At 40.5% G+C, this 23,714-nt stretch overlaps 1 long non-coding RNA gene across 1 annotated transcript; it reads right to left on the bottom strand.

Moving 5' to 3' along the window:
* Window positions 1–11,407: 11,407 nt before the first annotated feature.
* LOC113908545 lies at window positions 11,408–22,224 on the bottom strand. Its single transcript, XR_003515519.1, has 3 exons — window positions 22,145–22,224; window positions 15,362–15,419; window positions 11,408–11,623 (listed from the first exon to the last, which is right to left on the bottom strand). It is a non-coding gene; the product is annotated as an uncharacterized LOC113908545 (long non-coding RNA).
* Window positions 22,225–23,714: the final 1,490 nt, after the last annotated feature.

Genomic DNA, 23,714 nt, shown 5'->3' with positions numbered 1-23,714 from the left:
TTTACCTTTGTTTTTGAAAGATATTTGTACTTTGTAATATTTGTAATTTTTACGTTGACAATATTTTGTTGTTACTTTAAGGATGCTGTACAACTATCTTCTCAATTTTGTATTTTGATGAGAAATCTGCTGTCATTCTTATCTTTATTTCTCCAGGCATAACATTTTTTTTTCTAGCTTCTCCTTTCTCTCCATCACTGTGAATCAACTAGGGTTCAAGCAGAGAATCAGAACCAAAAAGAGATTTGTTGCAAGGAATTGGCTTATGTGATCATGGGGGCTGGCTAGGCAAGCCTGAAATCCACAAGACAGGTAGTCAGGAAGAGCACTGGAACTCTCAGACATAGGAAGAATTTCATCTTCTGGGAATAAGCTACATCTGACCTCTACCTGGGGAAGACAATGGGGGCTGTGGACCACTTCTGTCTCTGACCAGTTTATTTCATTTACTTCCAGCTCCTTTCTGGGATTTCAGATCCTTCTGGCCTTTTGGTACTATTGCTAGAATCTGCAAGTCTACCTCCATTCCCAGTATATTTTGTGGAGATAGAGATGGAAACGGGCAACATTAAGAAACATACATGGATGTTCAGCTATTTCTGGTATATCATGGTCCAGTATTTGTTTCAGAACCTTGAACAGAAATTTGAATGGATCTAGGGTGCTTGACATTGCCATCCTGAAAGACACTGATGAGAGAGTTAATCAGGTTATTTCATGGAATTCATGGGCTGAGAGAGTCTATTTCTCTCTTAGAAAGAATTCTGAATGGAAATCTTGGCTAGATTGTCCCTGGGGCCTATACTTTACTACCATAAAGCTGCCATGGCCTTAGTTTCATCTAAAACCAGAATATTATGTTAAATTATGGACCTCTTCCGTACCCCTCCCGCCCCCACCAACCTGTAACTCCCTTTGCTATATTTTGAGGAGAAAATTCAGTTTAGATGCCTCCCTCTACATGATTCTCCCCTCTCACTTTTTTTTTAAAGATTTTATTTTTTTAATGTTCGTGGGGCTCGAACCTACAACCCCAAGATCAAGAGTTGCATGCTCCACTGACTGAGCCAGCCAGGCACCTCGTTCTCACTTTCTATCCTTAGAAAGCTCACCCGCAACAACAGCACGATTCCGCAGAATCCCAGTTCTCCAACCTGATGGCCCATGCATTGTGGAAGCACTTAGGGATGCAGTCCGAGCAGGCTGGCTCGGTGCCTGGGCTCCTTAACCATCACCCTCTGTGACTCCATCTCTATCACCTCTCCCTCTCACCATTTGGAAGCAACAGCAATTGCACCCTTAGAAGCCTGCTTTTGATAGTCTTTCAGCATTCACTTTTTTCCCCCTGAGTAGAAAGTCCTAATAATTTTCCAAAGCTACAAAGCAATTTTGACTTTATCTTTTTTTTTTATCATCCTTAATGACTAGTACATAATACCTAATAAAAGGGAATCAGACAAGTTAGGAGCGTAAGTTTTATTAAAAAGAGACTTCTGTTCAATCCCTTTCTACCTCTTACTAGTATTTCATATTGCACAAGTGGTTTAAAATTCCTGAGCTTCAGTTTCCTTACTTGTAAAAAAAAATGGTGGCAATAATAACCTAGGCATTTTGTGAGAATTAAATGAGATAATATACCTAAAGCATTTGGCACAGTGCCTCATATACAGTAGATATTCAGTAAATGGTAGTTATTATTGTCAAATTCTTTTTTCTTTCACCACAATGAATAAAAGTAGAATAATCTGGCATTTCTAAACTCCCTACAGAATGCAAAGATTAGCTAATACTCATCACTGCTTAAAAGTATGTTATCTAGGGCGCCTGGGTGGCTCAGCTGGTTAAGCGACTGCCTTCGGCTCAGGTCATGATCCTGGAGTCCCGGGATCAAGTCCCACATCGGGCTCCCTGCTCGGCGGAGAGTCTGCTTCTCCCTCTGACCTTCCCCCCTCTCATGTGCTCTCTCTCTCTCATTCTCTCTCTCAAATAAATAAATAAAACCTTTTAAAAAAAAAAAAAAAAAGTATGTTATCTAAGTGGAAGATGTTACACAAGCCAAGGGTGCTGTGATATAATACTATTTCAACAGGACCTTTTCAGTTAAAAGTAATAAAAAGTCTTGACTCAAGGGGCCTACACAGAAGGACACATAACATCAACAAGTCTGGGTGTAGGGCAGCTCCAAATTTCATTCCAAATTCAGAAGACTCAATATTGTCATTAAGTCTGTCCTTTCCATCTTCTGCTCTGCTGTCCATGGTGTGACCCACTTCCTTCTAGAGTCTAGACAGCTAGAGTAGTACCAGGGTCACATTCAGCCACATTGTGCAGAAGAAAAGAGGATTACCTCCGTCCTGGGTCTTTTTTGAAAGCAAGGAAAAAAAGAGGATTACCTCCGTCCTGGGTCTTTTTTGAAAGCAAGGAAAACCTTCCCAGAAGTTCCTCCAGCATATTTCTCATGTCTCCTTGGCCAAACTGGTTGATAGTCACACCTCTAGGCCAATCACTGGCTAAGGGAAAGGGCCTTATCTAGCTTGTACTTACCAGGATTTATCTCTTCTCTAAGCACAGGACTGCAAAGAAAGAGCAGAACCCAAACAAACATGGAGCTCTAGCAGCAAAAAAAAAAAAAAAAGGGAGAAATGGCTGTAGGTAAGAAACCAATTGTACCTGTAACACTTAGGATACCAGTTCCTTGAGATCTACTTAGGGTTGTTTCGAATTCCTGTATTTGAATGCACTATAATAAGGGGTGGAGAAACCTCGGTAGGTTTGTGTCTAGCCAAGACCTGTTATGGGGGACACCTGGCTGGCTCAGTTGGAAAACCATGTGACTCGATTTGGGGTTATAAGTTTGAACCACACGTTGGGTATAGAGATTACTAAAAAATAATTTTTTTAAAAAAAGTTTATGTTTATTTGAGAGAGAGAGAGTGTGTGTGTGCATGTGCACTCGAGCAGCAGGAGGTGCAGAAGTAGAGGGAGAGAGAAAGAATCTCAAGCAGACTCTGCACTGAGCACACGGATTCCACAGCGGGTACTCAACCCCAGGACCCTAAGATCACGACCTGAGTGGAAATCAAGAGTCGGAGCCTTAACCAACTGAGCCACCCAGGTGCCCCTAAAAAAATAAACTTTAAAAACAAAAAGCACTGTTACAGAAAACCCACTGTAACCCTAAAACAACAAAAAACATCGGGAAGGTGTTCCGAGATGAAAATTAGCACCATGTGTATTGCAATAGTATATAATGTACAATGATTTCATATATAATTATAAACATGTTTTCTAAAGGGAAGATTATATAAGAGTGTAGTTTGCCTTTTTCAAGAGATCCTGGGGAACTTTTACATACAGGCCTTCCATTTGCTTTAGTGGCTAAACCAAAGCAGTATTACATCTTTCCACCTTGCCTTTACCCTTAAAAGTTCTTATTAGATGCAACAAAAATGGCATATTGATTTCAAAATCTCATTTACAGTGCATTCAAAATACTTAACAATTCAATCTGTCTGACCTACTCCTACATCCATGTTCCTGGTCATTCTGTCAATTACCTAATACACACTTCCCTGCAAAATGAAGCCATTTTTTTTTATTAGATTTTTGTTCACAGTTCTCCAAAATCATTTCAACTTGCAGCTGTGCTTAGGAGATTGGAGGATACTAAAATTACAGAGAAAAGATATTGACTTAGGGATTGATTTTTAAATAATCGTGAAGCTCTACTGGCTTAAAGGGTGTTGAGGGATATGAAAGAAAATCAGATGAAAATGCGTTAAGAGGAGAACTTAACATTACTTTATAAAACTCTAACTTAAATTGATATTTGGGCCTCTTGACATTTCAAAACTTAACGTGTGATTCCCAGTAAAATCCCAGAATGATTTTGCTTCACATTTTAAAAGCCTACCTTTCTTCCCTAGCTTTCCACCCTCTGCTCACCATGGCATGATGATCCAGTCAATGATTAACATGGGCAACGTCAAGAGGTCTCACATCTGTGCTGTGAAACACATACCAATCCTTGGTGCAGGGCAATGCATTGTTTACTCTATAAAGCTATGTGAACAATGGAGGGAAATTTGTTAACAACATTAGAACATGGAATTTTTCTTAGGTGGAATAGCCATACATTTTCCATGGAAAAAGTGTGTGCATGTGTGTGATGGGGACACTCCCTCTGCCTAAATTGAAAGGATTTTAAAATGTAAACTCACAATCTCAGACCATTTATTTCCGATTACTGGGCCGATCAATTTAACTAGGAGAAATGGATTTGACATTCTTGTCAGTAAGAGTTGAAGGCATAATTTAATCATTAAAGTTATTCGAATGTACATTTATACTCCCTACTGGCAATGTTTCTCTTCTACTTATTCATTTGTCCGTGAAATCAAATACAGGTTTTAAACATCTATAATTATCCCAAAACACATCGGGCTGTAAACTGCCTTTGAAGAATTAAACTACTGTATTTTATTTGTCAAATAAACTTTTATGTACAAATATCTACTCGCAAATGAAATTAGAGTAAATCTGTGGCTATAATAGAAGTAGTCTGCTCTAAGTCGAAACTTAAAATATTTACGTATATTCAGAGGTTGTATTCACCAAGCACCTCAGGCCACTGTAATTAAGATTTACCAAACTGGCAACAATGATCTTACAGTAAAAGGAACATTTTATCTTGTCAAAAAAAAAAAAAAAAATGATTTGGCCACAATACCTTAGCAAGACATCAGCCACACACTTACATCAAAAACTGAAGATGGGTACTTGCACTCTGGCAACATAGAGTAGCTATACTTTTCCCTATTCCTCCTGCTACTTCAGTACAACTAAAAACACTGGACACTATATATAAAACAAATATAAGACGACTCTGAAAGGTGGAGAGAAGAAAGCAGACCAGCCAGGGACCTGAGCAACAATATGGTGGTTAGTTGCCTGGGTTTTCTTTGATGCCCCCAAATATCCCAGACTTGGAACAGAAATGCAACATCTAAAAAAATATTAAGGGATTATTATTGTCTCAGTTCATTTGAGTTGCTATTACAAAATACCACAGACTGGGTACCAACATAAATTTATTTCTTACAGTTGTAGAGGCTGGGAAATCCTGGCTGGATCCTCACATGGTGGAAGGGGGCAATGGATCCTTCTACAGCCTCTTTTATCAGGGTACTAACCTCATTCATGAGGCAGAGGGAGAGGGAGAAGCAGACTCCCCACTTAGCAGGGAGCCTGACATGGGGCTTGATCCCAGGACCCCAGGATCATGAACTGAGCCGAAGGCAGATGCTTTACCAACTGAGCCACCCAGGTGCCCCTGTGCTCATCATTCTTATCAACACAGTGCTGAAGGATTTAGCCAGTGCAATAAGGCAAGAAAAGGAAATAAAATGAATATAGATTGGCAAGGAAGACATAAAAGTTAGTGCCCCCAAAATTTCCAAAAAGTGGAAATGTGCATATTTAAGATGGCTTTTAAAATGAGGATTCATTCATTCAGCAACAAACAAATTCACCACAATACAGGTTTGATCATTCATTCATTCATTCCACAAATTTATTTCAATATTTTAAACATATTTATTGAATGTCTGCTAAATTTCAAACATCATTCTAGCTGTAAGGATTCAGCAGTGAACAAAATAGATAAAATCTCTGTCCTTATAGAATTTCTATTTAGCAGAGGGTAAGGATGGAACAGAAAATATATGAAATCAATAAATGACACAATATAACATTTGACAGAGATAAGTACTATGGAGAAAAATAAAACAGGGAAGGGGAGAATGAGTACAGGGAGAGTGAGGGAGGTGCTGCAATTTCAAAGAGAGTGGTCAGAAAAGGCCTCACCAAGAAAGTGACATTTGAGCAAATACTTGAAAGAGCTGATGACAGTGAGCCACGCAGGTGTCTGGAAGGAGGGAGGGGGATGCAGGTGTCCCCCAGAGGAAGGGGGAACGGCAAATGCAAAGGCCTGAGGTGGAAGTGTGAGTGGTGTCTTTGAGGAACTGTATGACCAGACTGAGAAAGAGAGAGAAAGCAATTGGAGATGAGGTCCCAGGAAATAGGAACCCTAGTATGTACTGAGGCCACTCTGAGGCCACTGTAAGGGCTTCAGGTAAAATTTCCACAGGACTGAGAACAATCTAGATAGAAGGAAAGGCAAGAACAAAGATGGAGAAGCAGGGGTGAGGGAGAACTTTCAAGGAACACAAGAACTCTTTCCAGGATCATAGATTATCTAGAGGAATAAGGGAGATAAATAAGGTTGGGAAACATAATCAGAAAGGCCTGGATATACCACTGAAGCATTGGAACTTAATTTGTGAGGCAATGGGGAGCCATTAGAAGCATGAGTGAAAACACTGAAGCTGTATTTTAGAACAATTAGAATGTTAGAAAAATAGAGTCTGGCAGCTAGTAAATGCAGAACAAATACTATAATTTGAAACATTTAAACATTTATTTTTAAAAAGATTTTATTTATTTATTTGAGAGAGAGAGAATAGCAAAACAAAAGCAGACCCCCCCCCCTGAGCAGGGAGCCCGATGTGGAACTCGATCCCAGGACCCTGAGATCATGACCTGAGCCAAAGGTGGATGCTTAACCAACTGAGCCACCCAGGCACCCCAACAAATACTACAATTTTAAAAAATCAATATTTTGCCTCTTCTCATGAAATAATGAATTCAGGTAAGGATCATCAATGAATGAGGAAGCCATGAAGTGGAAAGTTGATGCGAAACTGAATAAGCTCATAGTAAGTTAACAGTGGTTATAAAACATCACGTAAATAACAGCCTAGTAGTGTGAAAGTGTACATGACAAAAGTCAGGAGGTAGAATAGGGGAAGGGAACGAAAGGACAAGTCAAGGACAACAAGACCCTCATTTCACTACCCCAAAGATCAAGAGATATCGGAGATAGTTGAGAGAAGAAAAAGTGTCAGTATATTAATTTAAGTCACAACAATAGCTAATGGAGGAACTAAGAATAATATAACTTTATTGGAAAGATGGGGGAAAAGAGATGAAGGACTAGTGTGAGTTACCTAGATCTTCTGCCATAGCTGGAAGTCAAGGGATAATTTCTAAAGTTGATTTCAAAAAGGGAAAAGTTCTTTCTTGTGGTAGATGGCCAGTATATAGAGGTAATGATGGAGTTAGGAAATCCCTATTTCACAACCATCATAATAAAATTTGATTCAGGCAAGAATCATCTATGGATGCATGGGGTATGGGCCAAGTTTGATAAGAAACAGAGTATTTACCCAGCATCAAAGTTTCTCTTCATAATATACTTTTTTAAATGCTTTTATTTATTTATTTTAAGTAATCTCTATCCCCAACATGGAGCTCGAACTCATAACCCCAAGATCAAGAGTCGCATGCTCTTCCGACTGAGCCCCCCAGGCACCCCAACAATATACTCATTAATTGCAAAAGGAAAAACAATAACTATACACTGGAGGAATATAAGAACACCTTAAGCAAGTGATCAAAGTAAGGGGCAAACAGGGGCACCTGGTTGGTTCAGTTGCTCAGTCAGAAGAGCATGTGACTCTTGATCTTGAGGTTGTTAAGTTCAAGCCCCATGTTGTGTGTGGAGTCTACAATCAATTAATCAATCAATAAGGCAAACAGATATCATGTGCCCCTGGATATGATAACCTGGGAAGGACAAAACATCATTCATGTTGTATTCCACTCAAAAAATTTATAACCTGAGGGGCGCCTGGGTGGCTCCGTCGTTAAGCGTCTGCCTTCGGCTCAGGTCACGCTCCCAGGGTCCTGGGATGGAGTCCTGAGTTGGGCTCCCTGCTCAGTGGGAAGCCTGCTATTCCCTCTCTCACTCCCCCTGCTTGTGTTCCCTCTCTCGCTGTCTCTCTCTGTCAAATAAATAAATAAAATCTAAAAAAACCCAAAAAACAAAAAAGCTAAAGGCTGAGAAATTATTATAGATGGAAACTAAATGGAATTCGTGATGCTGGACTGGATATGAGAAACAAAATAATGCTATAGAAAACATTACTGGGACAACTTACAAAATTGTAATATAGAATATGGAGTCAATATAAAACTTATTGAATCGTTTCTAGTCCTGACAAGATGAAATAAGCACATGCTGCCCTATTCCTCCTGTTAATTATGAAACAAACAAATATACCTGGACAAAATCCATAAAGCAACTGACAGAAGACCAAAAGCTGAACTAAAGACAATCTGGCTAGCGACCTTAGGCATTGAGTTCCCTGGGATTTTGTTTGACTCCAGTATATCCAGGCCTGGGCACAGGAGAGGTCCCCAATCCAAAAACACCAGTGGGCACAACCAAAAGGCTCCAAGAAAAAAGCTTGCTTTCTCTAGCCACTGGACCAGGCAAGAAAGCTTCCCAGAACAGAACATCCTGACCAAACCTACCCTGCTCAAGGCAAACATCTCAAAAAGTCTACTCTTCTCTCACTCCCCTTTTGCTTCCACTTTCTCCCACTCTTGCCAGACCCTGTTGGATTCCCTAGCACTTCATTAAAACCTGGGCTCCATTGCATCCCTAGATTAAGTACTGTTCTACTTCTGGGTCAACCAAGATGAATTTGGGGAGGATCTTTTGGCAAAAACTCCATCGTTTAAAGGGTCTGGGCCCTCTTTTCTGTTACCTTTATCCCATAGGGCAATCAAAGGTCTCTTTGTCTAGACTAAGCAAATGCCCTCAGAGCAAAGTAGCTTAAAAATGGCTTTCCCCTAGAATGCCTGCTCAGATTTTCCCTTCATTTTGAATCTATTCCTTACTCCTCTGTCAACTCTTAGATAATATAGTAAAAGTTTCTTCTTCAAAGTATCAATCTTTTGTTATTTAGGTCTTTTATTATTTAGATTTTTCAACAAAAGAGTTTGTGGTAGGGTGCCTGGGTGCCTTAGTCAGTTAGGTGTCTTGACTCTTGATCTCAACTCAGGTCTTGGTCTCAAGGTCCTGAGTTCAAGCCCCACATTGAGCCCTGCGTTGAGCCCCACATGTTGGTCCTGAGATCAGGAGTTGAACGCTTAGCCGACTGAGCCATCCAGGCACCCCTGAACTAAATATCTGTGCTTGGTTCTCCCAGAAAAGGAAGGCCTAGGCAACTAATCTGCAGTTCCCTGTTCAACATAAGTTACCTGACTTGGCTCTGAACCATTACTTTGCTCCATATAAGGAAAGTAACCTTGCAATAACCAATCTGCTTTTACCTTGTATGACTTCCCTGAGCTTGCTTCCTTGTGCCTATTAAGTCTTTCATTTTGTACAACTCCTTGGTGAACTTTTCTGCTAGATTGGATACTGCCCAATTCATGAATTGGTGACTAAAAACCTACTAGATCAGTAAATTATGGAATTTTTTCTTTTAACAGGAGGGAGAGGTTTTACAATGTGAGATAGTGAAAAAAAAATGGAAGGTGTTAATGTGAATTATGAATATTGGATTTCTTTGTTGCTTGATTGGAATTACTTCCAACTACTTTTGATTCCTAATTATTTCTTTATAACACACAATTTGGATCAGGCAGAGCTTTACATACAGATTACACAAACCAGCTAGTAAAGTTAATTGAAGGTATTTGAAAAACATTTCCACTACTTCCTTGACAATATTGCTCCCTGCCCCTCCAACCCCAGGCTTCTATAAAACCTACACTTCTTATGGAATTCTTACCAACTGACCAATCTCCAACTCTTATTCACTCAATTAAGATTTAGGAACTTTGTTCACATTCCTCTTTGATGTGGGAAGGACATTATTAGGGTTTGAAGCTGACGGCCAAGAAAGAATTCTTGAGACGTCTTTGGTGCAAAAAGGTGATTTTATTAAAGCCCCGGGACAGGACCCCTGGGCAGAAAGAGCGGCTGCACTGGGGTTGTGTGGGGTGGCTGATTATAGACTATGGGGTTAGGGGAGGTAAGGAAAAGGGAGGTTTCAAGAGAACTTTCATATGCTAAGGAGGACCTACAAGATACTGGAGGCCTTGCCATTGTCAAGTTAAGGTTGTTTTTCCCCTCTAGCAAGGTATTAACATTAAGATACTTAGGAGATTTCTGGAAGAACGTCACACCACTGTCCCACCCAGGAGTGGGGGGGGGGGCTGGGGGAGGCTGTAGGGTGTCAGCTTTTGCTTTGTCTTCAGCCAGCCTTCTGCTCCCTCATCACTCTTCTAAATCAAATTCATGCCATAATCCTAGATTTCAACAGCCACAGTAGATGGCCCATCCAACATTTTAGCTTTGTGATTAGTATGCCTATTTAATTCCAGTGATCTTCACCTAAATTCATGTGTTGTTGAAGCCAGTTCATTCCAGCTCCTGAGAGCTGATTTGTTCCTATCTCTTTCTAGTTCCCCACTCAATAACATGTTGGTAACTTGAAATCAGCAGAGGTGACAGTATTTACACAACAAAAGTCAACAAATGCTGCAAATCAGGAACTTTATCTATTTTTGAGGGCCAGTTTCCCAGCAATGACTGTCTCTATCCCACTTCAACCTCTCACACACAGATCCAGAAACAACCCAGGGTTTGGTCATCAGCAGGCATTGCTCCACACCAGAAATAGAAAACTCCAATAATTCATTCTCTAAACACCACCTCAACTCTCAGCTCTCACAGCCCTATTACCCTCTACCTTCTCTTCAGTATCACACATAACTTCAGGCCCTACTTGCATATTTTTTTCCATAAATCACAAAGGTAGAAAGGATTCCAGTGGACCATGCTGTACTGTATCCTGTGATCCTCTATTAAGAGGAGGACCAACAAACTACTCAACAATTATCAATTAGTTCCTGGAGTAACACAAGGTAATAAAAATCCTATTCAAAAGTCAATCAAAACATGTTCTTACCTTCATCATGAAATGTTCATGGTAACTTCTTTTTTCTTTTTTAATTAAATAAGCTGCATGCCTAGTGTGGGGCTTGAACTCAAAACCCGGAGATCAATAGTCACATTCTCTACTGACAGCTGGCCAAGTACCCCTCTTCTCTCTTAAAAAGAAGAAGAAGAAGAAGAAGAAGAAGAAGGAGAAGGAGAAGAAGAAGAAGGAGAGAAGAAGGAGAAGAAGGAGAAAAGAAAAAAAAAACACAAAACCCGGTTTTTGTTTGTTTGTTTATCAAAAAGGTAAGTCAAACAACCAGGCAACATCATGCAGGATGTTTTGAGTCAACATTTCTGGTAGGACATTATATCCAACCACATGCCCTTATAATCTAAAAATATGTGTGGTTGCAGGGATAAATAAAGGAAGGTTGGTGTATTGGTTTCCTATCACTGCTGTAACAAATTACCACAAACTCAGTGGCTTAAAACAATATAAATTTATTATCCTACAGCTATGTACATTAGAAGTCCTATACAAGTCTACCAAACTAAAGTCAAGGTGTCAACAGAGACGCCTTCCTTCCCGAGGTTCTAGGGGAGACTTTATTTCCTTGCCTTTTCCAGCTTCTACAGGCTGCAATGGTATCTTCTTCTCTTTTTACACTCATATAGAGGGCGAATCTGTTCACATCTGCCAAGAGATCTAGAAAGGTTTCTTTTCACTCTGCCTTTTCTCTTTCAGATGTACCCTGTATCAACAGACTAAAAGAATTCAAATAACTTTCAAATGTCATTTAAAATAATAAAAAGAAATACATCATACATAAAGAGAGGGAGAGAGACAGACAGACAATGGATTTCTAATGAAAATAGTTGTTTGGTCATACAAATATTCCCATGAGGAATCTTTTCAGAAACGATCCTTTCAAGAGAACATTTGGGTAGAAGTGTCTGCTTAAATACTAGGATAATATTGTGATGGTCAGGACATTGCACATGGACTAAAGTACTTCTACCACAACAATTCCCAAAGGGGATTCATTAATTGGATTTGAGGAAGGAGAACGGAACTGAAAATAACTATACTGCAATAAAAAAAATGACATATGTAAAAACTTGCTTTGTCATCATATATATAAATAGCTTAGATACACACCTAATTATGTTCCCGTGTTGTTTTGAATACCAAAGGGAATGGTAGGGAATGGTAATATCTCCTTATTCTAAAGCTAGTTACAGCTATTTCCATGTTTTCTCTCTTAGAAGCACAGCCAACAGGATTGATGAACTTGAAGTCAAATCAAAATAAATAACCCAACTGAAGCACAGACAGAAAAAAATAATTTTTTTTTAAAGATTTTATTTATTCGAGAGAGAGAGAATGAGAGATAGAGAGCATGAGAGGGGGGAGGGTCAGAGGGAGAAGCAGACTCCCCGCTGAGCAGGGAGCCCGACGCGGGACTCGATCCCGGGACTCCAGGATCATGACCTGAGCCGAAGGCAGTCGCTTAACCAACTGAGCCACCCAGGTGCCCAGAAAAAAATAATTTTTAAAAAACTTGCATTCAAGACATGTGGTACACTCAAAAGATCTAACATATCTGTAACTAGAGTGTCAGAATAAAAAAAGAGAAACAACAGGATTGAAGAAATGATGACTAAAAAATTGTCAAACCTGATGACAGACATCAACCCACAGATTCAATCAACTCTGAAAATCTTGGGCATTATAAAGATAAGTAAAACCATACCAAGGCACATTATAGTCAAATTGCTTACAGTTAAAGACAGAGAAAAACTTAAAAGCAACCACGGGGTGGGGGAGACACATTACCTTCAAAGATGCAACAACAAGGGGAGCCTGTGTGGCTCAGTCAGTTAAGCCACCAACTCTTGATTTTGGCTCAGGTTGTGGGATAGAGAGTTGAATCAGGCTTCACACTCAGCACAGCATCTGCTTGAGATTCTCTCCTTCTGCCCCTGCCCCTTCCCTGACTCACACACACACACTCTCTCTCTCTCTCAAAATAAATAAATAAAATCTTCTAAAAAAAAGATGCAACAACAAGACTGAGAACTGACTTTTTTTTTTCAATTTATATATTTTAGATAGAGAGAGACAGAGAGAGCATGGGGGGGAGAGGCAGAGGGGGAACAGAATCTTAAGCAGACTCCATGTGGAGTGTGGAGGCTGACTAGGGGCTGGACATGGGGCTGGACTTGGGGTTTGATGTGGGGCTTGATCCCAGGATCCTGAGATCACAACCTGAGCTGAAACCAAGAATCAGATGCTTAACTGCTCCACCCAGGCACCCCGAGGACTGACTTTTAACATAAATTAAAGCAGTCAGAAAATAACAGAATAACAGATTTAACGTACTGTGGGAAAACCTATTATCCTAGGGTTCTACACCCAGTGAAAATACCATTTGGGGCACCTGGGTGGCACAGTTGTTTAAGTGTCTAACTCTCGGTTTTGTCTCGGGTCCTGATCTCAGGGTTGTGAGATTGAGCTCCATGTTGGGCTCTGTGCTCAGCATGGAGTCTGCTTAAGACTCTCTCTCCTTCTGCCCCTACCTCCTGCTCTCTCTCTCTCAAATAAATAAACTAATTAAAAAAAAGAAAATACCATTCAAAAATTAAGATTAAATAAGGAAGTTTTCAGGGAAAAAAAAAACTGAAGTGATCCACTGCTATAAGAACTGTGCTATAAGAAATACTAAATGAAATTCTTCAGGTTGATGGAAAATTAGCCCATTCAGAAACATACAATGGTAGGAAGGAATAAAGAGCACCAGAATCAGTAAATGTGTAGAGAAACAGAAATAAGTACTGGCAGTTAATAATGACAATAATAACAACATCTTGTGGGGTTTATTAAATTTGTAAAACTACATGATAATAATAGTATTGTGGGTGTAGGGTAGGTTAAAGTGAAAAAATAAACTTCTTAAAAGGAGCAGAAATTGTAAAAGTATTAATTTAAAGTAAGTTATCATAAGTCAAGTATATCTCTAGGTCTAGGGTAATCACTAAATTAACAAAAGTATATTATTAAAATACAAAAAGAAAAATACAATAATAAAATAAAAATACTCAATTCAAAGTAAGTGATAAAGGAAAAATTAAGAAACTATATTAGTGTTCTCCAGAGAAACAGAATGAATAGGATGTGTGTATATATGTAGGAAAAGATATTATTTTAAAAAATTGGTTCTATGCAATTATAGAGCCTGGCAAACCAGCAGGCTGGAGACCCATGGAAAAGCCAATGTTACAATTCAAGTCTCAAGGCATCTGCTAGCAGAATTTGTTTCACACAGGGGAGGTCAGTTTTTGTTCTGAATAGGGCTTCAGCTGAGTGAATGAGGCCCACCCACATTATGGAGAGCAATCTGCTTCACCCAAAGTCCACCACTTTAAATGTTAATTTCATCCCAAAACACCCTCACAGAAACACCTAAAATAATATCTGACCAAGTATCTGGGCATTGTGGCTCAACCAAGTTGGCCCATAAAATTAACCATCATAGGAACAAAGAACAGATAGGGAAAATAGACAATAAACAGCAATATGGTAGACTTAGGTCCAACTTTATCAGAATTTAAACATCAATAGCCTAAACATTCGAATTTAAAAGCAAAGATTATAAGATCAAATTTAAAAACACAAAGCTCAACTATATGCTATTTATAATAGATATGCTTTAAATATAATACAGAATGGTTGAATAAAAAAGGGGGGAAATTGCCATGCAAACACCAACTGAAAGAAATGTGGCTTAGCTATGTTATTAACAGACAGTAGACCATGAGATAAGAAGTATTACATGAAATAAAGGATTAGATTTCATAATGATAAAAAGGGGCAATTCAACAGAAAAATAAAAATCTTAAATTTGTGTGCCAGTTGTTTCACAATTAAAAAGTGTTGACAGAATATACAGAAAAACCCATAATCATAAGTGCAGATTTTAACACACTTTTCTCAGTAACTTACAGGACAAGCAGGAAGTCCTAAGCCTAAAAATCTCAGCCAACCTAGCCCTTACTGCAAGGAGGGGACAGCTGAAGGAGCTGGAAACCTGACATGGGCTAAGAAGAATCCTTTTTACAGAGTCTTCTCCAGAGTCCACCCCACAGGACCTGCTTCCAGTCCTTCTCTCCCTCTTCCAACACTGGCGTTGCTACATAGCCACTAATTTCTGGCAAATAGGGTATGGGTGGGAGTGTTATTTGGCAGCTTCCAGGACTCTTCCTTAAGAGATAGGACTAAGAGGGCGCCTGGGTGGCTCAGTTGGTTAAGCGACTGCCTTCGGCTCAGGTCATGATCCTGGAGTCCCGGGATCGAGTCCCACATCGGGCTCCCTGCTCAGCGGGGAGTCTGCTTCTCCCTCTGACCCTCCCTCCTCTCATGCTCTCTCTCTCTCTCTCATTCTCTCTCTCAAATAAATAAATAAAATCTTTAAAAAAAAAGAGAGATAGGACTAAGATACGTACTTTGTCTCTTCTTTGTCCTTAATTCTGCTGCCTTGGGTCCGTCTTGGATCATGAAGTCCTAATAGAAAAGCAGCCAAATTCTCTGTCACCATTGAGAGCTGTAACTGGCCCTTGACAAGCCTACTCACGACTTTAATGTAGCAGGAAAACAAAGCTGTCTTTTTAATTTTAGCCACTTTAATAAGTGTGTAATGAATCTCATTGTGGTTTTGATTTGCATTTCCCTAATGGCTAATGATATTGAGCAATTTTTCATGTGTTTATTTGCTGTTCGTGTAACTTCTTAGGTGAGATGTCAATTCAAATCTTTTGTCCACTTTTTAATTGAGTTGTTCGTTTCCATGCTATTAAGTTCTGAGAATTCTTCACAAGTTCTATATACCGGTCCTTTACCGGATGTGATTTATGAATATTTTTTCTCAATCTGTGGCTTGTCTTTTCAGGCTCTCAACATTGTCTTTCAAAGAAAAGATGGCTGACTGGATGGCTCAGTCAGTTAAGCATCTGCCTTCGGCTCAGGTCATGATCCCAGGGTCCTGGGATTGAGCCCCATATTGGCCTCCCTGCTCAGCGGGAAGCTTGCTTCTCCCTCTACCCCTCCCCCCTGCTTGTGATCTCTCTCTCGCTCTCTCAAATAAATCTTTTTAAAAATGTTTTTAACTTTATAAAGTTCAATTTATCAAATTTTTTCTCTTAAGGGTCACGCTTTTGGTATCATATCTAAGGAGTCTTTAACTCAAGGTCAAAAAATTTTTCTCCTATATTTTCCTCTAGAAGTTTTATAGTTTTAGCTCTTAGATTTAGGTTTATAATTCATTTTTGAGCTAATTTTTGCATAGGGTACAAGATACAGATCAAAGTGCACTCTTTTAGGCAGATGGATCGAATTGTTCCAGGATCATTTGTTGAAAAGACTATTTTTTCTCCACTGAATTGCCCTTCTACCTTTACAAAACAAACAAACAAAAACAAAAACAAAATAAAAAAAAACAGATATTCATGTGTGTCTGGATCTTTCAGGACTTTCTATTCCATTCCATTGATCTTTTTATTTATTTCTATGCCAATATCCACTGTGTTAGTTACCATACCTTTATTTTTTTATGAACCATAAAATTTTATTAAGATATTGAAAACATTCTTTTTACTTAGTAAACGATTTTTACATTATATCAATAGGCATTTATAAAGATGTCCATGACTTTTATATAGCATTCAACACATAGTGAAACTAGCAAATCTAATATTCAACCATATAATTTCTTCCTTTACATGATACATACAATGAATACAATGTCAGTTAAAATATCTGCCTGAGCATATGTTTCTCTTAATTCCCTTTGTGCCTCCTGGAGATGGGGCAAAATGAGCTGGACAGACTTGGAACTTTGTTCAATGCATAGTTACTGTAGCTTTAAAGAAATCTTGAAATCGTGTACTGTTAATTCTTCATCTTTGCTACTCTTTCTCAGAGATGTTTTGACTAGTCTAGGTCCTTTGCATTTGTATATAAATTTTACAGCTTGTTATGTATAGAGATTATGTTAGTACTCTTTTCCCAAATTTTATAAAAATAAAACGAAAGTTATTTGGTATCTTGTAGTAAAAATGGGAAAACAGTAGTGTAACTCAATTTTCTCCTGCGATTTTAGGTTAGTATGTGATTCTTACTCCTAATTTTTACACGTTCATAGGAATTATCAAAACTTCACATTAGAAGATTATGGCTTGATCTACATAGAAAGTTAAAATCCACAAATTTTTACCATGTCAGGTACAAGAGAAAACCCCAAATCCAACGTAAATCCTCCAAAATGAATGTTTGCACTGAGTGGCAGAATGTTTGTACATCAAAGAAGCTAAAGAAGGGGCGGGGGGGGGGAGGGGAGAAGCAGCAGCAGCAGCAACTGTCACTAGGTGAACACGTCATAAAAGTCCAAAAAGAAGAGCATGGGGACTTCAAAAATGATCCAACGAGACTTGCAGCTCTTTACTTTCTTGATTAATAAGACAAAACCACAATGTGGATTTCATCAAGCACCAGAAAAGCATTAAGAATATGATCCCACCAAAAGCAGAATCCAGCAAATGTGAAAATCGTATTTTGGGTAATTCTGTGAAATTCTTAAAATAGGTCAAATATTTTTCTTCTATAATACTTACCCCTTCAGGGAAGAAGCATAAATAAGAATCCCATTGTCTATTCCTAAGGCAGATATTATTACCTCAAAAATTCCAGGGAAATGCTTTTACAGAAGTGAAAGAATGTCCCAATTACATATTGGTCATAACAGAATCAATAGGAGAAAGCTCAAAGGTCATCTAGAAGTTTTCAAACCAGCCTTCATATTAGAATCGCAAAGAGAACTTTAAAAAATACACATGACTGGGCCCTACCCTGAGTTGTGATTTCTCTTAACTGACCTAGGGGTGGGGACTAGCATATGTATTTTAGAAGCTGGCCAGGCAATTCTAATGTGAAGACAAAGTTGAGAAGGACTGTCCAACTATTTTCTTTTATATATGATAAAACTAAGGCAAAGAAAATTGATTTTCTCAGGAATGAAGCTAATGATTATTAGCAAGAGAAAACAAGAGAATGTAACATTTACAAAGAATTGGTTATTTATTGCTGCTTATGATATTACCCCCAAAACATAACGACTTAGAACAACAAACATGTATTACCTAACAGGATTTTGAGAATGCTTTACCTGAGTGATCCTGTTCAGTATCTCCTGTGACATTGCTGTCAAGCTGTCACCTGGAGATACAATCATCTGAAGGCTTAACTGGGGCTGAACAAAACTGCAGAAGACCTAACATTCCTCACTGGCTATTAGGAACAGGCCTGTTTCTTGCCACATAGGACTTTCCAAAGCACTGCTTGCTATGTCCTCATGAAAGGGCAGCTGGTTTACCCAAATGAATGATCCAAGAGAGGGAGAAAGGAGGAAGTCATGATGTCTTCATGATCTGTTGACATCCCTCCACTTCTGCCATATTCTGCTCATTAAAAGCTAGTCACTAAATCCAGCCCACACTCAAGAGCAGGGAAATTTGCCACCACCCTTTGAAGGAAACAGTAGGAAAGAATTTGTGGTCGGGGGCGCCTGGGTGGCTCAGTAAGTTGAGCATCCAACTCTTGGTTTCAGCTCAGGTCATGATCTCATGGGTTGTGGGACTGGCCCACATGGGCTCCCCACTCAGTGGGGAGTCTGCTTCAAGACTAACTTAGCTTAACTGTAGCTTAAACAATAAACATTTATTTCTAGCAGTTCCGGAGGCTAGGAAGTCCATCATCAAGGTGGCAGTTGATTCAGTTCCTGGTGAACACCTGCTTCATGGCTTGCAGTGTCCTCACATGGCAGAAAGAAGAGAGCTCAGGTCTCTCTTCCTCTTCTTAAGAACACTAATCCCATCATAGGGGTCCCACCCTTGAGACCCCATTGAAACCTAATTACCTCCCAACAGTTCCACTTCCAAATACATTGAAGGTTAGGGTTTCAATATTTGAATTTGGGGGTGGGCAAATTTCACATCTATGCGCTAATATCTTTATTTTTTTTTAAAGATTTCATTTATTTTTTGACATAGAGAGACAGCTAGAGAGAGAACACAAGTAGGGGGAGTGGGAGAGGGAGAAGCAGGCTTCCCACTGAGCAGGGAGCCCGATGTGGGGCTCAGTCCTAGGACCCTGGGATCATGACCTGAGCCCAAGGCAGATGCTTAATGACTGAGCCACCCAGATGCACCTCTTTCCTTTAAAACTATATCCATTTTGATGAAAATTTGTTTTTTTCCCAATCGTCAATAATGCTGTGATAAACACCTTTATATATAAAAAGAAAACATATCTTTGTGTACATGTATAAACATTTCTGTAGGATAAGCTCCTACAAGTGAAATTACTTGGCAAATTTTATTTTTTTAAAAGATTTTATTTATTTGAGAGAGAGAGAATGAGAGATAGAGAGGACGAAAGGGAAGAGGGTCAGAGGGAGAAGCAGACTCCCCGCTGAGCAGGGAGCCGGATGCGGGACTCGATTCCAGGACTCCAGGATCATGACCTGAGCTGAAAGCAGTTGCGCAACCAACTGAGCCACCCAGGCGCCCCTTGGCAAATTTTAGATAACATCAGACCACCCTTCAGAAAGGTTGCAAAAATGTCCACCTCCTCAGAAAGGAGGAAACACTGTTTCTGTAGTAACTGCCAGTATAAACATTTGTATCAAAAGACTATGTACAATTGACCATTGAAGGGGGTCAGGGGCAAAACTCCCTGCACAGTTGAAAATCCCCGTATAACTTTTTTATAACTTCTGACTCCCCAAAACCTTGACTGCTAATAGCCTACTTTGACCAGAAGCCTTACTGATAACATAAACAGTTGATTAAACATGTTCTGTATATGTATTATATACTGTATCCTTACAATAAAGTAAGCTAAAGAAAATATTATTAAGGAAATCACAAGGAAGAAAAAATACATTTACAGTGCTATACTGTATTTATTTTTTTAAAAAATCCATGTATGGGCATCCCTCTCGGGTCCCCTCCTTCTTTGGGAGCTTTATACTATCACTCAATAAACTTTGCTGCCCACCAAATAATAATAATAATAATAATAATAATAATAATAATAATAAATAATCCACATACACCCAAGCAGTTCAAACCCATGTTATTTAGCTGTATTTCTATTCTCTTACAGATGGGCCATTCTCAATCTTCATTTTACCTAATCAGTCTAACTTTTCACATTGTCGATTACCTCTTCTTCCACAAAGCACTTTCTTCCCTTTTGTTCCAAGGCTATATGCTCTCCTGCTTTTCCTCATAACACACTGGACTCCCCCTTGTCAATCTTTCCTCCTGGTTCCTTCTCATGGAACCAGGGAATGGTCAAATCACTTGCAATCTCACGGATTTAAATACCATATCTCCAACTGGATGTCTAAGAGGCATCTAAAAACATCTAAAGTTGAGTTCATAATCTCAACCCAAAAACCTGGTCCTTCCACATGTTACCTTATTTCAACTCAGTAAATTGCAATTCCATCTTTCCAGTTGCTCAAACCAAATCCTTTCTCTCTTAGGTCCCAACTTCCTCTTCTTTCAGATTTCTGCTTAAAACAGATCCTGCCTCCCACCACCATTCCCTATACTTTTAGTTTGCCTTTTTAAAAAATGCCATGTCTCAATATCTAAAATTAGTGTTTCTTTAATTGATCATCATGTCCTCTACCAGATTAATTGAGGGTAGGAATTTAGCTGGTTTGCTACAGTATCTCTAGCATCTAGAGCAGTTTTATGTTGTTGTTGGCACACTGATCACTCTAATTCTTTGCTCAATAAATGAATGAGTTGTACAGGTCATACATAAATATAATTGAAAATCAGGCTGATGAAGTGGCAAAGGCAATAAATTTAGAGATAAAGCATGTAGGACAGAGGTTTAGACTAGGCACAGCCATGATGCTTTAGGCAATTTATCCTTCAAAATCAATTTCCTCATCTGTAAAATAGGGTTTATCCCATATTTCTCAGAAAATGAGACCGTTGATACAGTATCTCTTTGGATTGCAATACACAAGTTTCACCACCTGCAACATCTAGGAAAAAAATATGCTTCAGTTCTTCTCTTAATTTCATCTACTCATGTATAACAATTTGAGTGTACATCTTCAGAGTCTCTTATGTTACACTGTATCTTTAAATGTCCACTCGTGCAAACTTTGAGAATAGTAAAGGCAATTACCAGGGGAAAAAAATCGCCAAAGACTCTCTAATTCCATTATGGTGATGGTTGTACAACTATGTAAATATGCTAACAATCATTAATTGTACACTTAAAACAGGTGAACTTTATGCTATGTAAACTACATCCCAATAAAACCGTTAATAAAAAACCCCAAATAATGAATCAAGTTCAATAAGTAAGCTCTGCTATCAATCAGATCATCTTAAGAAATGGTTTATGAAGGAACACCAATATTTGATCGAGTCCAAAGTGACCTGAACAACCTATCGTCAGAACGGTAATGGGATAAACTAAGCTGAGTGCAGTAAGAACGAAGCCAGGTTCCTCCAGGAAAGAAAGCATCATACTCCGAAGCCTGCAGTGTCAATCCTCACAGGCATCGCACCTGCCTCCCTCCTCCTGCCCTGCTCCCCAAGCAAAAGCCCCATCTCACTATGCAGAGTGGACGCCTGCAGGAGGGAGTGTCCGCCGTCGCTGGTCCCTTAGCGTCTAGTTTACGTAAGACCCGCGTCCTCTCCAATCCCAGATCTGCGCGGGGAGCTGACAAAATCTAGGCTTGCTGGGCGGACGACCCTCCCCGCACTGAGCGACCCCGAGATCACCCGGGCACTTGGAGCCGCGCGGCGCCCCAGCTCAGAGGGGCCTACAACAGCGCGCCGGCTCCGACCCTGGCCGAGTAGGCGTCACCCGAGATTTTAAAACGGCTACTGGCGCCACCTGGGCCCTCCAACTCGGGGCTGTGGGCGCCACCCAGAGCATGCCCGCGCGGAATTCCCGCCAGAACTCTCCCGGGTAAGCCCAGCGCGCTGACAGCCAAGCGCGAAGGCCGCCAGCGTCCGGGCGAGTCCAGGAGCCGCGCCCCGCTCCCGCGCGCGCGCAACTGTCCTCCCGCGACACCGCCCCTCTGCTGGGCTGGACTCGCGAGGCCCGACCTCCCCCTCGGCGGGTGCCCCGCCCCGCACGGAGGCGCGATCTGAAACGGGTCTTCCACCAGCCAATGACTTCTGCCAGCGAGTCACCTCCAAGGTCCCCCGTGTCTTTTTCGCCCCCTTCCTCCTTCAGCGACGCCCGTCAACCGCTCCAATTGCGAGCCTCTTCCGTCCCCGCCCCGCAGAGCCGCCGGAGCGCAGCCAGTTGGACGGGGCGCAGGCGCAGTAGCGCGGACTCGCTGACGGGTCGCGGAGTTCAAGGCTGGGCTGTGGCGCGCGGCCGGGGATCTCACCTGCAGTTTGGCGGCATCCATTGAAGAATCTCGAATGGAATACTGGCCAGGCACTTGGCCTTCGTATAAGCAGCCGCTCTAGTCGCTGCGGTGTGTTGGGCCGCAGGCGGGACTTCAGAGTAGGTTGTACACGTCCTAATGGTTCTTTTGCAGAAGAGGACACTCCAGATAGGCTAGGAGGGAGGAAATTGTCTCAGCCTTTCACGCCCGAAAATGGCACCGTGCATTTGAGGAAACGGTCCCCGGGCAGTGCCTGGCTGTGCCTGCTGGCTCCTGTCCTGGGGCAACAAGCTCCATTAATCTGACCTGAAAAATGTTTCTGCTAGGGCAGTTGGAGCTGCCTGAAACCCGAGTTACAAGTCAGAAGTGCAGGCTACATTTCCTAATTTTGAGGTTTATTTTAAAATTTGAGGGTGCCTGGGTGGCTCAGTTGGTTAAGCGACTGCCTTCGGCTCAGGTCATGATCCTGGAGTCCTGGGATCGAGTCCCGCATCGGGCTCCCTGCTCGGCGAGGAGTCTGCTTCTCCCTCTAACCCTCCCCCCTCTCATGTACTCTCTCTCTCTCCCATTCTCACTCTCTCAAAATAAATAATCTTTAAAAAAAATAAAATTTGAGGTTAGTTAACAACAGATGTGCAACAAGAACTAAGTTCTCCTTACAGGCTACTGGTTACTCCATGCCACGTAAATTTACCATTTCTCTTCAAACTCAGGCTGTCCTCTATTTGCCATATCCCCAGTGTTAGACCTGGAGTCACTTTCTAGTTTGGCCCCTAAGAAAATTCCTCATTCCAGTTGACCTCTCCCTGTCCCACAAGTGAAGGAGATCTGATTGCTTAACTAGTGGATCTGGTTGCCATTAGTTAACTCTACTTTTGGTCATTTGGACAGTTTCCAATTTGGGGCAATTATGAACAACAATGCCATTAATAATTTTAGAAGTATCTTTTTGTAGAATATATATACACATTTCTCTTTCTTATAGTTTATTTTATTTTAAAGATTTATGTTAGAGCATGAGCCGGGGGGAGGGGGGTAGAGACAGAGGGAGAGAAGCAGACTCTTACTGAGAGCAGAGCCCAACACGGGGTTCAATCCCATGACCCTGAGATCATGACCTGAGCTGAAATCAAGAGTCAGAGGCTTAACAGACTGAGCCACCCAGTCGCCTCATATATACACATTTCTATTAGGTAGGAATATATGTGTATTCAGTTTGGGTACATGTGAGCTATGGTCAGCAGAATAATGGCTCCCCAAAAAGGTCTATGTCCTGATCCGGATCCTGTATTTTAGGCTACATGGCAAAAGGGAATTAAGGTTGCTAATCAGCTGACTTTAAAATAATTATTCTGGACTGTTCATTT

Source organism: Zalophus californianus, chromosome 6 (genome assembly GCF_009762305.2).
Source record: "Zalophus californianus isolate mZalCal1 chromosome 6, mZalCal1.pri.v2, whole genome shotgun sequence".
NCBI classification, from domain to species: Eukaryota; Metazoa; Chordata; class Mammalia; order Carnivora; family Otariidae; genus Zalophus; species Zalophus californianus.
The sequence above is the reverse complement of the archived record's forward strand: the minus strand, read 5'-3'. Positions and strand labels throughout refer to the sequence as shown.